We start from the raw sequence: 10,180 nt of genomic DNA on the forward strand, positions 1-10,180 counted from the left end.
ATTTGGCATCCAAAAATCCCGTTAATTCAGGTATTTGTCGGGACACAATTATTGTTCTATAAAATATAAAATGTTCACTTCATTCTGGAAGTTCTATGAATTTTTATCCTAAATTTTACACGGAATGTCTAAACAAATGAGGCCTTGAAAATGACGTCAAAAGAGGGGAGGGGTTTCCGTTTCCAACATTATATAAAGTTTTGCCCCTGTAAAAAATAGTATAGACCTAAAATATGTTGAAACTGGCTACAGAGAAATAATATGAATCCAGAGTACTTGTCTTTTAATGTCAAAAAAGATTCAGAGAGTAAAGGGATACACAGTTAATGTCGATTTGCAGTCAAGGTGTGAAAAATCAATCCCGTCAAAAATGACGTTGATCATGTGTTGTAGATATTAATCTGCCAAAAGCAAAATATGCAGGCAAAATCGAGCGCGGATCTCTCCCAATGTATTAATCCATCTGGAATATTATTTTTATCGAAGGCCAATGTAAATGACATTGTAAAGGCATAAAGACAAGGCGGGTTTAAGTCCTTACTCAGCTCCAGGGAATTTCGTCAACAAAATGTATGAGGTAGAAGAAGATGACATTGAAAAAAACAATGACGTTATCGGACGTCATGAAAATAAACGACGACAGCGCCGGGTGATCCTATTATGTAGTTTTCATTTTATAATAATTTGGCTAATAATGAAGGTATCAGGCTAATATCTTCCACATTTCTCTATTTTGTGTTGTATATGTTCCATATAAATTTTGAGAAAGCATAGACTACATAGCACTAATTTCATAGCCTCAGTCCACGAATATTTTGATAACCCCTCGTAGGTTTGTTTGCATGCTTAAATACAACCGAGAGATGTGTGTAGTGAGAGCACTTGTATTAAGAAATTATAATCAGAGTAAATAAACTGTTCTCTGCATGTGAGCTTCACAGGCAATGGGCCTGTGTGGTATATCTTCTCCCGGAAACATTTGATTTGTATGGAAAACTAAATTAATTCCTTATTGTAAACAATGAAAACAAATCATGCTTATTGATGAAACATGAGAAATCAAATGATTTGTATGCTAAAGGGGGATTGATGATTAGTAATTGACCGATAATTACAGTCTTATTGAGTCTGAGTGATGATATTATAACTATTTAAGATCATGGAAATAGGTGTTTCCTTTTCTGTTTTATTTTCCATTTCCTTCAAGACACTTAGACTTAAGGAAGGATACCGGGTATTAAAATAAATCTAGATTAGAATTTGTTTAACTTGACCGATGTTTAAGTTACCCTTAAGGTAAGTCACTCGTCAAATTTATTAAATCAAGGATTTTTTGGGAAGTATATTTTGGATAAGTACTCATATAGTATGACTCAAAATCGCAGAGAAAATAGGGGGTCAGTGTGCATCTTACTGATCTATGGTACAATTACATGTAGGTTGACCTTTTTGCACTTAATTTTTAACCCTTTGATTTATTACTTTATCTCTGATTTTATTTAAATAGATGATACCACGTTAGTAAATTTACTCTTATTTTACATAAAATAGTTTGAATAATATACATCATTGAACGAATCTTGCAAATCAGTGCGCGTTTATTATTGTATGAATTTTTTGCACTAAAAATATCACACCTGGGGTACTAAAAACTAAATGGGCAATAAAAGATTTTCTTATATCAAGCTTTTTAGGAGGTAAGTGCTGATCAGTCACAAGTATCGAGTATTTTAAAATAATGAAAGAAAAAGTTGGGTTCAGTGATGTTAATTTTGAAATATTGGTCAAAATATGTGATTTTCGGGGAAAAAATGGTGTTATCTTGACATCTTTAATACGAGAGTCATTCAAAAAGTTCGTAGACTTTTGTTCTAACTTTTTATTTAACGTCATATTATATCCAAATTTGGTACAAATATTTTAACTACAGATTCAAATAATTTTAGTAAAAAAATTGGAATGTATCTTCATTTTTATTAAAATTACTAAGGATTTAGAACAGCAAAAATGGGGTCACGGAGCACCGTCAAAATTGAGTATTTTTCTAATTTTCACTTTATCGTATTTACAGCTTTACCTCTTATAAATGGAACTGAAACGAAATAAAATTCACATGTTTAAATAAAGTATTGTTGTATGAATTAAAATGAAATCAGGTTATGTAATATCTCGCTCCATCTAAAAGATATCAGCTTCTAAATACATAAGGACTTGATTGAAAAAGGTAAAAAACCATGACGTTGGAGGACATCACGGAGCAGCAAGTAGCAATAAAATGAGACTTTACATTCAGGAAACTTCTTCTACAAGCTTAAAAAATCCTTTTAAACCAGGATCTTTATGAAAAAAAAATCTGTGTATTTGTATTAAATAAAAAAATACAATTTTTGAGTGGTAGCGAGTTTGAATCGGACGATGGATTGTCTGTAAAGAAACAGGTTAAAGATAAAAATATTGTCAAAAGAGTAATAACGTCATTTAACGTGATGTGTGCTTCAATGTTGCAGAAATAATAGAGTTACATAGTAATTTAAAGAATTTGAAAAAAATAACATTCTTATTCAAGCTATATTTGTACAATTGTTAGCAAACTAGGTGTTAAGTGTTGTAGATACGTGTTTTGAATGGAGAAGACACTATAGACTGTGTTTGAAATAAAAAAAATGAGTATACTTTTGACAAACTTTCTCAGCGTTGTTGTAGACGTTAACCGTATTGGTTAACCGTGCTCCGTGGTAACAAAACATGTTGCTTTAAATTTTGGCTACCATGAGTTCTATTTAATCAATTGGAATGAAACTTCACACTTCGACAAAATAAATGTTTATGTTTACGAAAATGTATTGATCTATAATCTCATAATAATCATTTGACGATGAGAAGCATTGTCTACGTATTTTTTGAATGACCCTCGTATATCTTCATTTCTTGCATTTGGCAAAGTTTGTTGAGGGAAGGTGTAAAACTTGCTCTAAAAATATAAATTAAGACCTATATTAAATATTCCTGCAAAATCCTCACGGAAAATATTCTCCGAGTAAAAGTATGTGAAGGTAAAATTTCAAGACATTAAATTCAATAAATGTGCAGATTTGGAGAAATTTCTGCTGAATATCCTTTCACCACAAGAAATCGTCCCTCATAAATCTTGCTTCTTTGTAGATTTGTAAGCAGTTTTTTCGATGAAAATTAAAAAATATTCTATAAAATTGAATTTTAATAAATATTTTTTAAGTAAGAGGTTCTGCGTGAACTTTTCTAAAAAGCTGACGAGTGACTTACCTTAAATAGGATAGTTCCTCGACTGCACGTATTAAGTCCAAAATCCCGGTGTACTTTTTTCTATTTCCTCGGCTATAAAGTTTAATACGTAATTCTTTAAGTAACTGCTTACCCTTTGTCCTAAAAGACGGCTACAGGTATGACCATTTGGTATGATAGCTACTACACTAATTAGGCTGAGACAGTTAATTGCAAATGGGATAATATGATCTGCTCATGTGGTATTGGATACACTTTTTCATTGATTAAATGTATACTATTGCAAGCCCATTGTGGCTATATATGGCGTTCGTATATACTGTAGACGTGCTTTTTTCCGCGGGGTCATAATTCCGTGGAATCTCAATTTCTGTTTTATCCGCGGGTAGAAAATTACGCGGATTTCTTAGACTGTCACTATTTGCCTTTCATATTTACATTAAGTACGCTTGGACAAATTTCCTCGGAAAATATGTGACTGCGTACATAGCGTAAATTAATACCACGAGGAAAAAAAGTTCTTCTACAGTGTATTGAGCCTATAACCTACAATGTTTGTAAATTTGAAAAACTTAGACGATCTAATGAGGTACCAAGCTCTCTCGTATGATGATGATTCCCGTAGCCAATTAGCAAGGATGTTCGGTATTTATTTTAACATGTATAGGGAGTCACGTCCGTCCTAATTCACCCCCGTTGTCGGTGAAAGCTGTAGAGTATCAGGAGAACTCCTTTCAGTATAATTCGTAAAATAACCCCATTGAAGTTAGCCAGAAATTCCAATCACATGTGAATGTTTAGATATCTAGCTTTAGTAACCTTTTGACAAGGTTTAAAAATTTTTGCCAAACATATAACAGTAAGGCCTGGTTGATGCACGACTACCCGAAATAGCCCTTGGGAAGTGTTCTAATAAGATTTGCGTTTTGAAGCTGTGGTTCTAATTTACATAATGTGTATATTTCTAGATCCAAGAACACTTATCATGTTGTGAACCCCTGGGCTTTATCCATGTTAAGAGGAATACCTATTTGAGCACACAACAAGTGTCTGCCCATCCTGCAAAAATATTGATATTTTAATAGAATAAGTTATTAATTGTACCTTAACCTGCTTATTTTGTAAGCGACCATAACACTAATGTAGAGAATGTTTAACATATCATAATATGGCATAGCTGCAGATGTGTAGAGTTATGGTTCCCTACACCTGTCCCCGACCACAACGCCCCAGATCCCACAATGCAAAAAAGGTGCAACCCACGGCGCAGCACCACCTCTGGTGAGAACCTCTCCATCTTCCAGCACCGGCCAATCGACCACCCCTCACTCCCCACTTCCAGATACATTCCTTTGCAAACACGTACACCCCATCCACCCCAACCATTTATAGTCGTCTCTACAGGCAATAAGTGCTTGAAGTGAATTTTTAGCAATCTAACAAATAATTTTGATTAAGCAAGTTTATCACTTGTAGAGACGACTATAAAGGGCTGGGAGATGGATAAAACATACAGATTGGTCTAACAAAGTGCCCAGACTTAGGGAGTGAAAAGCAGGTAACCGTTCAATGCCGGAAAATGGAGAAATTCTCCCCAAAAGTGCACAAAAAACATTGCGCCGTAAATTGCACCTCTTTTGCATTACGGGATCCGCAGCGCCACGGTCAAAGACATAATACAAAACCATAACGCTACAGATCTACAGCTAAATATGGCAATACTAGTATTTGTCTATGGATTCGGCTTCCCTGAAATAAAGTCTCATCAGCTTACATCTTTATATATACACCAATATAATTTATGCATTTACATTTTGAGGGCCCTAAGTTTTCCATACATGGCATAAACTGTGTTGAAAGTTAATCAGTGTTATCTGTTGTTTCCCCTGGGTCTATGTGTGCGTTAATGCTTAATAGCAGTGGGTAGGTAAAATGCGTGATCTAGCGTGAGCAATCATAATGTTGAGCATCGTCCCGGTTGGTGATATTTCGAAGGATGGGCGTTTGCTAATGGGGTCTAAAATTATACCCCGACTCAACTACCCCTTACTCTCATTTGTGCAGGAAAATTTTTGATTTTCTGCTACGAACTTACAAGGAGAAATAGCTTTTGTTGATTGATGATTTAAAACCCTTGTCCAAAGCACTGCACGACTGCTTGTTTTTAGTCCAGAAGAATTTTGAGGTTACCTGAATTATAACTTAGTGTGCTTTATCAAAGACAATAAAGGTGTTGATGTTGAGATTTAAATGATTGTGCATTCCTTTGCACTCGTGTTGACCCTATGCAAGTGTTAGACTACACATGCTATATTTCATGCACCTGCGAACATACGGATAATTTTTCCTGTAACATTATTGGCCTTTATAATTAGCATAAAATGTTAATTATTTCACCCTAGCACGGCTACTTATTCGTGACCGCCCCTTACCTAAAGTTTGCCTTTTGAATTACATGTATGTCCCTTGCCATTGCTTGTACCTGTCCAACATTTTGATTGAAACTATGTTACAAAAACTTGTATCTATTTATAGCAATTTGTTTAAAGTTAATGAATCAATGTAAATTTATATGTTTTTAAGGAGCGGCTTGTATAATGTAGTTAGCATAAAACGTTAATTATTTCACCTTTAGAAGGCCACTTATTCGTGACCACCCCAACACAAGGTAGTGATTGGATAAATAATGTAAGTGTATGGTTTTTCATCGAAGTGATTTGAGCAAGAGTTATTCCCCATCACCGGCATTATACATTGTAGGTCGGCATTCCTAGCTCCCTAGCTTCATAACATTCTATTAAGTTAAATTTGTTATTCTGGGCACCGGAATAAAGGTTACATTTTTTATGACAATACATTTGTAAAAGCCGCTTTTAATTCATACCAATATTCATTTGAAAATTAGACAACTAGGCTTATTTAACCTTCAATCCAATGAAGGTATGCGCAATCGGATTTAACCTTTCAGAAAAAATGGTCAAACGTGCTCTATTTGAGAAGACACTGTCAGGCTAACACGTTTTTTTTTAAATATCGATCCAAAATTGATATTATTGTATTGCCTGAACCAATCTACCCATGTGCTCGTCTGCTATCTTAGAAAGGAGGGAAATTACGTCACGTACCATGTATAATTAGTCACTGTGGCATTTCTAACACACAAAAAAAAAAAAACTAGTATGTGCAACCCAGATTATTCTGCGAAGCATATACTCAATCTAAAATGTATCACTGAGATAAAATCCCACATTGTGTTATAATTGAAACAATTCTATTAATTTCACAATTTTACTGGACTATCTAGTCAAGATGTCTTCTTGGAAACCAAAAAGATTATGGGCGCCATTATGCAACAAGTGACGTATGGGGAATACCTTCCCGCCATTTTAGGGAAAGACACTCGTAAGAAATTTTGTCTGAAACTTCGAAGAAATGGATATTGGAACAGATATGATCCAAAAGTGAACCCCACTGTTAAGAACGTCATTGCAACTGCAGCGCTTCGATATGGACACTCACAGGTTACATAGTTGCAACTTATACTTTATTTTTTTTTTAATAATCAATACAAAATTTTATACACATAAGTGAATGGGATTGGGATGCAAGAAAAGCCTATTTTAGCCTTCTTCCTAGTAAAAAATATATTTTCATTAATAATTATATTAAAAACGATTGTGCATTTTTCACTATAACATTTGGGGGTTTCTATACATTTGAATTTCTTTAAAAGTCACGTCTATTTTTCATTAAATTTCCCCAATGTTATTAAAATTAAAGAAAATTAATTTCTTGTAGTTGAGGAAGAAAAATAAACATTGATTGCATACAAATTTTCATACTATCCAGATTCCACCAGAGCTAGGCTATATGACGCGTATGTTTGCTACATCTAAAGTATTTAAATCGGAAGATGTCTTCATGGACCCCAATATTGTTGTCACACAACAAGGACAAAACATTCCAGATTTAGCGCGGTTTTTATTGGGCACCCCTGCAAGAAAAGTTGATAGGTACATTACTCTACTTCACCATCACGTTACTTTAGACGATAAGGTTAATCAAATTAAATAATAAAATTATATACAACCAAATGTAGAAAAGTTATTGAGATATTAACCTTTTGTTAAAAATAATGAATAGATTACATAGATGGACAATCTTGAAGTAATATTTGAATCAACAGAGTCTTTATCTAAATCGTATTTGAATTCAAAATTCTGCAAAAATAAAAAAAAAAGCAAGGAAAACTCAAAAACATGACATCTAGTGTAAACTATTTTTCTTAACTGTTTCAGACAAATTGAAAATGCTGCTAGAAATGAATTATTCCCTGATGTTAATGGAGTAACCTTTGACCTAATGTCATTCAACATTCAAAGATGACGGGACCACGGTTTGCCCGCCTACAACGAGTGGAGGAAGTTGTGTAAACTTTCGGTAGCAACAACTTTTTCCGAATTACAAGATCATAACTCCGACACAATTGCGAGATTTGCAAGATGTTTATGAGTAAGCGTGTCTCACATGAAATCTCGATTTCAAAAAAAAAAAAAATAAGCCATAGGGTTATATCTATTAACCTAAAGACCTTATAAGATGTTGTTCATAAAGTTTAGATAAATGGCGGTTCATTTTACAGCCACGTTGACGACATTGATGTCTTTGTTGGAGGGATTTCAGAAACAACTCGAGCAGACGCAGTAGTAGGTCCGCTTTTTGAATGTTTATTAGGATGGCAGTTCAAGGAACTAAGGTTTGGGGACAGATATTGGTACGAAACGAAGGGGATAGAGGGATTCACTAGAGGTATCTTCAGGTCTTTATTTTGGGATAGGTATAGATAAGACCGTATTTGGCTTAATCTTCGTAAACGGATAACATAACATTTTCTCTTTTAGAATATATCCTGAATGCATTTTTTAATTGGATTCTCAAAGGTTATTTTTACTCACGTGTACAATAGAATAGAAAAATGTGTAATAACATCTAAAATGCCTAATGTCACCTCTCATCCATTTTCATTAATTAAATCTAAAATTTTGAATAAATTATGGTCTATAATATTTTTTGCGTTTTGCTAATTTATCTTTAAATAAATAGTGGACATGTCTTGAACAAGTTGTAAATATAATAGAATAATGATTTTTGACAGGTCAGCTAAGAGAAATAAGAAAGATGACGTTTTCTAAGATACTCTGTGAGGCGTTGAATCTGGATGAAGTTCAAAAAGATGTTTTCAACCTTGTATGATCAAAGTAAGTATAAGTTTAATGTGCAATTAATGTACTTTGATCTTTTCAATCTCAATTATTGTCGCTCATTTCCAGAACAGAGTGTTTTGATAAGAAACAAATATTTAAGTATAAGATTAATAATTTCCTTATTTCAATTAATTCTCCAAGATTATACATATACATATATGTCAAAATTTGGAAAGAGTAGCTAAAGGTTACAAAATAGAAATAGTTACATGGTGTATATCTCAGAAGCTTTATAAAAACTTATTCAAATTTGATATTTCTTGAGCTATACTGACAGTTAATTATGCCTTTATAGTAAATTGTACATCCTAGTTGTGAATCATTATTTCTTTACGATCATTTTGATAATCTTGTAGCAAGGAACTTCATCACCGGAACATCTTTACAAATATATTTCACACCAATTGTTAAATGTTTGTTTAAATATTTAAAAAAAAAAACCACTGGTTGAGACAGTTCGAAAGCGGATCCTTATTCCCAGCGGCTCCCTGGGAATTCCAATGGTCTTTGAATAATGCCTTGTTCACAATTTATATTGATTTCAAATTTTTTTTGGTCAGCCGTGTATAATTTTTCTCACCTTTTCTTTATACACAGCATTCCTTAATTCCTCTATGCTACAAAAGTCAATTTAATGTATAAAGGTTCTAAATATATTTTATTAAAGTCTCTTGTGCATTTTTGTCAAAAAATGTTAAATGTTACCCTTTTTTTTTTTTTACAGAAATCCCCGTGTAAAGTGTTCTTCATTACCCTTTATGGATCTCTCAGAGTGGAAGAAATCTTTCTTCCCTTTCATTGACTGGTCAAAATTCTTTACTTCAGGATTATTTTAAAACGAAAAGAACCGTGTAGTGTGACGAGAACTAGGCTTTGACTCCCCTGAGCCGAATGAAAGTGACCTTTGTGTGTCATAGATATACATATAAATTCGTTTTTATATTTTCATACATAAAATCTTACCACCTATCCTTAATGGTAACATGTACCTGTTATATTTAATTGTATATTTATATCTGCACTTTATATTTATATTTTATCTTACCGTAGGATGAGATGATAAAGTACACTAGTATTCCTCTTATTTTGTCGGCATGTATACCTGTTGAACTAAGGAAAACGTTACAGTCAATACCATATTAATGCCGTTAACAAAATTATATAAACTGCACACTGAAAATGTTTAAATATATCCCTTTATTTAATTCGTTCTGATAACTTTGAAATGACATACATGTAAATGATTGTGCCAAAACTCTTTATTGTAGAGGAACTATGCACATTTGAGACTCCTTTAATTCATTAATTATGTAACCTTTCTACGAATAAATAAAAAAAAAGATCTTTGTGTCATTTTCATACAGGCTTTTATTGGTTTATGTGGAAAATTAACAGGCGTTATCTTGCGTTAATGAAGATTAATTTTCTGTAAACCTTTCTGAAAAGACAGTGGATTATTTAGTTTTCATCTGTATTAAAAAAAGGAAATTATATGGTGGAGTTCTGTTTTCATTTATTTTTCACATTTAATCATTAGAAAAGTATTTTCTCTAGTTTAATGGTAATCTATTCCTGAGTTAATCAGGCATTTAAAAACATTCGTATAAGATTCCTAAGTATATCTTCTTTTGTATCGTTATCTACATCTTTTTAAA

At 33.0% G+C, this 10,180-nt stretch overlaps 1 pseudogene; it reads left to right on the forward strand.

The window, feature by feature from the left end:
* The first annotated feature begins 4,456 nt into the window (after positions 1-4,456).
* On the forward strand, positions 4,457-9,845 carry LOC134270681 (peroxidase-like protein 3; annotated as a pseudogene).
* The last annotated feature ends 335 nt before the right edge of the window (positions 9,846-10,180 follow it).

This window comes from Saccostrea cucullata, unplaced genomic scaffold, assembly GCF_032062105.1.
Source record: "Saccostrea cucullata isolate Sc308-1 unplaced genomic scaffold, CSIRO_AGI_Scuc_v1 ctg2274, whole genome shotgun sequence".
Classification (NCBI taxonomy): Eukaryota; Metazoa; Mollusca; class Bivalvia; order Ostreida; family Ostreidae; genus Saccostrea; species Saccostrea cuccullata.